This window comes from Bufo gargarizans, chromosome 3 (genome assembly GCF_014858855.1).
Source record: "Bufo gargarizans isolate SCDJY-AF-19 chromosome 3, ASM1485885v1, whole genome shotgun sequence".
NCBI lineage: Eukaryota > Metazoa > Chordata > Amphibia > Anura > Bufonidae > Bufo > Bufo gargarizans.
The window spans coordinates 308,031,429-308,039,350 of record NC_058082.1 but is presented as its reverse complement, the minus strand read 5'-3'; the positions used below and the strand labels follow the sequence as shown (position 1 = coordinate 308,039,350).

Genomic DNA, 7,922 nt, shown 5'->3' with positions numbered 1-7,922 from the left:
CCCTTCTCTCTTCCTGTTCACTGCTGTATGTCCATGGGACAGCAGCAGCGGGCAGGAAGAGAGTCAGGAAACGGATGTGCACACTGCTCGCGGTCTACGCACACAGGTGATGGGCGGGGTGGCGGTTGTTGGACCCCCACCGATCTGATAGTGATGACCTATCTTGGAGAAGCCCTTTAAATTTTAATACTTGTCTTTTTAAAAAGTAGTGAATATATGCTTACATTTTCGTCCTACAGCACATGTTGCAGAAGGGATATGATAACACCAGGTCCCAAGCTGACAAGTGACAGATAGTTCTGAGAATTCGGTACGAGCTATGGAGTGAACATGATGGCCAGCATAATAGGTTGGCCATCGCTAGAAAATAGTCCGACCTGAAGCGATGGAACTCTGAGAGGATCATACAGATCCGCAACAAAATTTGCCCAGGTACAATGCTTACATAACTTTTGTATCTTTCAAGTAAAACACTATTTAATGTATATGTACAGTTATGCTTTAATATTTGATTTGATAAATTATGAAAATTGTGTCATTATAGATGTTCCTGTTCCCTGCATCCGCCGCAGATCTTCCAAAAAGGCGGTGGTGGAGGTCTCTCCATAGGAGGAGGATCATCCTGGATCCTCTGGGCAGCAGAATGCCCCTACCCCACCTGAAGTCGGTCAATTGATGGAGGCTGAGAAAGCCGGACCCTCACAACACCCTTCTTCACCACCCCCAGCCTCTCAGGAGGAGGACAATGACAAGGAGGATGAGGTTGTGACAACCCCCCACCAGGAGGGTAAATATGTGCTGTTGGTGTTTTAACTCAGTCACTGTTCACACACACACACACACACACACACACACATGTCAGTTTAGTATTATATTCACCACAGGCACACTTTATTCCAGCAAACATAAATAGACATGTACAATCTTTACCTTAAATCTTTCTTCAGCCCATATTGGATAACATAAAGTCACATACTCTGAGTTCAGTCCAAGCAGGGTAACAAAATAGTAGTATCTGAACACTCTTTACGTATTTCAGAGATCAGGTTCCTCTCTCAGCTTGTTCAGCATTCAGATCCCCTGTCCACACTTTATCTCCCCAGCCTTTTTAACCACACTTTTCTGAAAACCCTGGCTGTAGTATGGGAGTGACCTGTCCCACCCATTATACGACCAACATACATATAGGTCTCTCAGGAGGTGACCACATTAATATTTAAATCGAAAATTTTCAGAGGTCTCTAGGACCATCTGTGGCCCTTATTCCTCACTGACTGATTGTTAAAACTTATACTTTTATTGTGTCTTAATTAAAAATTGTCCTATTATGTCAGGAGAACACACTATTAAAATTCCTCAGGATCTGGAGTGGGGTTCTGTGTTTTACACTTTCAAGTACATTCCAGTACATTCACTTTCGCCACTATACAGCCTGTTCTGGAGGTACCTGATACTTCTCAGGTATCCCTCCTATCTCTACTTCTCTGTCTAACTCAGCTTATACTTTATCTCAGCTGTTTGTTTAGCTGTGTGCGTCTCTGGTCTTTTACCCTATCTCCCAGATCTTGAACTAAAATCTACCTACTGCTTCCCTACATGTTTCGCCGTTCCACGGCGTCTTCAGGAGAATTGCAGTTTCTGGACAAGGGGGCGGGTCCCGGCCCTTTAAACCCTCTGTTTGTATGTGTCTTTAATACTATTTATGATTCTTTAAATGACTAATTTTCTCTTCTATTATTATTCCCTTTAATTCTCCACATTCCGTTTTTACTTGTATCTCTTTTATTAGTGAGTTCTCTCCTTTAGTTCCCCATTTATTAATCTGTGTTCTTTATTACTCTATTATTTCATAGGCCAGTCTCATTTATGTTCTTTTTTATTTTTTTATTTTATTTATTTTTTATTTTATTGTTTTTTATTTTTATAATTTTTTTATTATTATTCATTTTTTTATTTATTTTTTATTATTATTATTTTATTTTTTTATTTATTATTTTTTTATGTATGTATATATTATTTTTATTTGTTTTTTTATTATTTATTTTTTTGTTTGTCATGATTTTACTTCTTCACATTCTTACTGTGGACGCTTCTTTTCTTCATTTTATGTCTCCGGGGTCCTGTGTCTCAGTCATTCTTGATGGTCCAATTTTTGTTTTTGTTGCTCCTGACCACCTCCCTTCTTTCTTTATCTTACAGATGTTATCTTGCCGACCTGTCATGCCTTGTCCGCCCATCTTTTTCTGGTAAGTTGTCATAAACTATTTTTCCACTTATTATCGGTTTTATCTTTTTATACGTATTTTAAACCATATTCTTTTTTTCTCTTATTAATAAATTCACCTTATTAATCGGGTTCTCCCCCTATTTTTTTCTTTTCGGGGTGTTCTCTGAATTAATCCTTACTTAAAAATTTTCTATCCTTATACCTGTATTTATTTTTCATGCTATAATCTCCAATTTACAAGAAAGGAGCGAACGTAAATCCTTCATTTATGCCATTAGGTGCTTTATACAATAATCTAACAATTGGCTTTTAATCATATCAAAAAATATATATTTTTTCCGATTTTGTTTAAACAGTACTAAGACAAATAAAAATAAAAAATTAAAACTGCAGCGGGAGCACCAGCAAGACATCAAGGAGATCCGGGAGCACCATCTGAGAAAGCTGCGGGAGCTGAAACTCCAGTTTTCTCATAAAATAACAAAGTTGGAGGAGAAACACAACAAGGCTGTGGAGGAGCTATTAAACCTCCATGACCAAATGAAAGCTTTCCCCTAGTTTTCATTGTAAACAGAATGTTTTATAATAATGTTAATTATTAATATAAATGTTTTCTGTTAATGTTAACTTATTGTGTTTCTTTTTCTAATATTGATGTTCCTGGTTTAATTTAACAAATATGGTTACTGTAGGGACCCTTTAGTCCAACCCTAATTCATCATTATTATGACACACAGCATCCACAGATACATTAAAATTGTGTAGTATAAGTCCTTGACATAATTACTCTGACGTATCAGGATAATAGCAGCAGTCATTGGTAGCAGTGTAGTTTAAGGCCTACACATAACTCTGATGGATCAGGATAATAGCAGCAGTCATTAGTAACAGTGTATTTTTAGGCCAAAACAGAACTATAAATGATCTGATATAATAGCAGCAGTCATTGGTAACGGTGTAGTTTAAGGCCTACACATAACTATAAATGATCAGGATATTAGCAGCGGTCATTGGTAACGGTGGAGTATAAGGCTTACACTAAACTCAATAGGATCAGAACAGACAGAATTTATGCTAACAGAACAATATGAAAGAATGCAGTCAGACATTAGAACAAAACCAAAAAATACTTTATTAGCAAACATGCCTCTATGGCAACTTTTTTAGTTGGTTATAAATTCGAAACATGTCCCTTGTCTATTTAAGGTGCTGCACATTTATGTTGGCCATCAGCCTCCCCGCATTTCTTTTTATGCTGGCATCATGTTCCCACTGAATAATTTGCAATTTTTTTTCCCAAAGACATCAGTACTGTTCGGATTAGAAAATATATGAAACTTAACTAGCAATTCAGATTACGTGGCATAGATACAGAATTGTATTGATATGTGCACATATTTACCCTCTTGGCAGGGGTTGGTAACAACCTCATCCTGCCTTTTCATCATTATCATCATTAGGAGCAGTGGTGGGTTCTTGTGGTGGCTGGGAGGGTCCACTGTCTTCCACCTCCCCCTCTTCATTCATATCAGGTGTGTCTGTCACCTCAGGCTGCAGCTCCTGGGAGGGTCCAGCCTGATCTCCCTCCTCTTCGGCGGAAATCTCGATCACCTGCCGACCCTTGAGTGAAGCCCTGCTGTGTATTGTTGGAACGGGAACCCCTGTAATCACAAATTTTTCAGAATTTAGACAAACAACTGACTAATTTACTAAGAACAAATGCCAATTCAATGAGTTGTCCGGGTTCAGAGCTGAACACGGACATACCCATAATTTCACCTGGACAGCCCCCCTGACTTGAGCATCGGAGCAGTTCATGATCCGATGCTCTTCTTTGTCCCCTTGCTGGATCACACTGGACAAGGGATCTTTTGTTTACAATCACATACTGCCGGGAGGAATCTTCCACCCTACTGTGTGTTCGGTGACGTCAACGGCTCTGATGGGCGCGGTTTAGCTCTGCCATAGCCGTTTTACAGGCTTTGGCTGCGCTAAATACCGCCCATGAGTGCTGGTGACATCACCGGGCTTCCTGGCAGCCCCATGGAAAGCCTGGTACGTCAACGGATCTCCAAAAAATGCCTTTGCCATGCGAGATTTAGCCCAGGGCAAAGGAGAGCATCGGAGTATGAACTGCTCCGATGCTCAAGTTAGAGGGGATGCATGGGTGAAAATGGAGGTATGTCTGGGTTCAGCTCTAAACCAGGACAACCCCTTTAAGTGTGGGATGTATGTAATGTAATGATGGGGGGATCCTTTTACTGGAATACAGAATGATGCTTGCAGTTTATGTATATACACATCTCTCTGCTTCACACAACCAAATATACACTTCATCCACTGACATGACCCCTGCTTTACTCCACAACACCAGCAATTGTCTGGCAGCGTGCTGTACCATCATGTCTAGTGTTGAGCGCGAATATTAATCTCGAATATCGCAACTTCGCGAATATTTCGAATATAGTGCTATATATTTGCTATATCGAATATTCTTCATTTTTTTTACATCTGAAAACATTATTCCTCCCTGCTTCTTTCCTGTGGGTCAATGTTTTTATATGGGAAAAAAATGACGAATATTCTAAAAAACGAATATATAGCAATATAGCGAATATATTCGTTATTTAGAATATTCGAATTTTTTTCCAATCTGTATAGTTGTTCGCATACTCCTCCCCGACAAGCATCCCCGCCACCATGGGAACGCCTGTGGGTTAGAAAATATGGTACCATCGGATCTGAGTTTTCCCTGAGATTTTGAAAACTCAGATCGATTGTATATTCTAACCCACAGGCGTTCCCATGTTGACGGGGATGCTTGTCGGGGAGGAGTATGCCAAAGTGGGATAACAGTACAGATTGAAAAAAAAGAAATAAAGAATATTCTAAATAACGAATATGTTCGCTATATTGCTAAAACTTCATCATATTCTAAAAAACAAAGTTATAGCAATATAGCAAATATTCTTAAAATACACTTACAGACTGCAATTTAGCTAATATAGTGCTATAGTATTTTTTTTTTTTATAGGGTACATTTTTTCCAAATCTGAAGTTCAGAAGAGAAAAATATATATATTTACTATAAAAAAAAGATTATAGCACTATTAGCTAAATTGCAGTCTATATGAGTATTTTACGAATATTCGCTATATTGCTATAACTTCGTTTTTTAGAATATTCGTTATATTCTAAAACAAGAATATATAGCAATATAGCGAATATTCGTAAAATACACATATAGCCTAGCCAAGTTAAGAAAGTTATAGGCCTTATACAGTTAAAAATCGAATATTCGCGAAATATTGCAAAATCGAATATGGCACCTCCCGCTCATCACTAATCATGTCCTCTCTGTATCTAAATCTGAACTTGTTGTCTTTCCCCCATCTGCTAATCCAGGGATTAGCAACCTCCGGTACTCTAGCTGTTGTGAAACTACAATTCCCAGCATGCTCCATTCATTTCTATGTGAGTTCTTAGAAGAGCAGAGTAAGTATGCATGCTGGGAGTTGTAGTTTCACAACAGCTGGAGTCCCGGCGGTTGCCTACTCCTGTGCTAATCCATCTAAAGTTGAAATTTCTATTTGGGTATGCAGCACTATCTGAACTGTGATGCAACATGCTGCCCAACTTTGGGACGCATTTTACTCTGACGTCAACCTTCTTCAACATATTCAATCAATTACACAATCTGGTCGTGTGCACCGTAAACATTTAGCCAGAATACACCCTTTTCTTATGGTTGAAACCACAAAAACTGTGGTTGCTGCCTTGATTCATTCTCGTCTGGAATACTGCAACGCATTACAAATCAGTCTCCCTCTTTCGAAAGTCTCCCCCCTTCAGTCTGTCCTAAATGCTACAGCCAGGCTCATCTATCCATACAACCACTACACTGCTGCTACTATCCTGTGCCAGTCAATTCACTGGTTGCACATCCGACAGAGAATACAGTTCAAACTTGTCACCTTCACCCCTAAAGTTCTCCACAGTCCTGCACCTCCATATATCTCTTCCCTCATGTCCATCTTCCACCCCTCTCGCGCTCTCCGTTCTGTAGTGACCGAAGATTCATCTCCTTAAGTCGTATCTTTCTCTCCCATCTCCAAGACTTTTCTAGAGCTGCGCCTACTGTATGGAATACTCTGCCCCGGAATATCATGTCAATTCACAAATTCTACACTTTCAAACATGCATTAAAAACACTTATTTTCAGGCTGGCTTACCAAGCTACTTAAAAAGAATTTCCCAAAATAAGCCTGTCTCCCATCAAGTGCTCTGGCCTTAAGTCGATCCTCTAGCAATCACAAACCCTAAGCAGATCAGCCGATCCACTCCTGTCAGTTCAATAATGGAACTAATGGAGAAAAAAAATCACTAACTGCCTAATATACCACGAGCCTCATAATCACTTGTTCTTTTCTGTCCAGTGAATGCATTATATTTTGGGCCTGTACTCCACTGGCCTACAGTAAAATTGTTATCCACTGACTGCCTAATATTCTTCCAGCCACATAATCACTTGTTCTTTTCTGTCAGGTGTATGAATAATGTTTGGGGCCTGTACTCCACTGGCCTGCTGTAATATTGTTATCCACTGACCGTCTAATATACCTTTCAGCCACATAATCACTTGTTCTTTTCTGTCAGGTGAATGCATCATTTTTGGGTCTGTACTCCACTGGCCTGCTGTAAAATTGTTATGAACTGACCGTCTAATATACCTTCAGCCAAATAATCACTTGTTCTTTTCTGTCAGGTGCATGCCTAATTTTTTGGGCCCGTACTACCGTGGCCTAAAATAAAAATTTTGTAGGCTCCTGCAGGGTACATTTTTGAGATTTTAACTTTAAGACCCATAAAATTGGCCCCTGATTAAAATACATATTTTTTATGGGAATTTTTGCCATTGATCCCCCTCTGGTATGTCACTGTCCATGTTGTGGGACTATTTGTGCACTTCTAGTAAGTATTTGGTGACTGAAAATATGACCTAAATGTTTCACCTGCCATTCAAGTGAACCGGGCCCGCCGCGAACGCTGACTGAAAACTATTTCTGTATACAGATGGGAAATGCTATTGAAGGGGTTTTCCCAACCTTAGACAATGGGGGCACATCGCTAAAATATGTCCCTAATTTCAGATTGGCGCGGGTCCCAGAGGTGGACCGAGAATGGAGCCCCGAAAGTTGTGGAGGGTGCACTGCACATGCACAGCCACCCTTCATTCATTTCTATGGGGTCACCGAAAATAGCTGAGCGCTGGCTTGGCTATTTCCATCAGCCCCTTGAAATAAATGGGAGCGGTGGTGGTGGAAGCGCAGTGCGCTCCCATTCACTACTATTGGGAAAGCGCTTAGTGGTGGCCAGACCCTGGGTTATCCGGCCACCACCTTACCCACTTCGTTCTTGGTGTAGATGTGGGTCCCAGAGGGTCCTTGCGATATGCCTCCATTGTCTCAGATGGAAATACCCCTTTAATCACTGATAATTTGTGGTGACAAGTTCTCTTAAAAACCAAAATACTGTTGCTGTTCATTATAAATGCTGGAAAATAAAGCCTATTTTCAAAGTTGCTTCATTTGCTTCATTTTTTATTTTAGATGCATTTAAAAAATGGATACAATAATGAACATAGATTTCTATTGCCTTTATGTAAACTATAAAATTGTTATCAAAGTTAACATTC

General features: G+C 39.7%; 1 long non-coding RNA gene across 1 annotated transcript in view; it reads right to left on the bottom strand.

Moving 5' to 3' along the window:
• Positions 1-3,451: 3,451 nt before the first annotated feature.
• Positions 3,452-7,922, bottom strand: part of LOC122933125 — a 127,765-nt gene continuing 123,294 nt past the window's right edge. Inside the window, exons 2-3 of the long non-coding RNA XR_006388384.1 lie at positions 3,630-3,888; positions 3,452-3,538 (exon numbers count right to left, since the gene is read on the bottom strand). This is a non-coding gene — a long non-coding RNA (uncharacterized LOC122933125). The remainder of the gene's footprint in view (positions 3,539-3,629; positions 3,889-7,922) is intronic.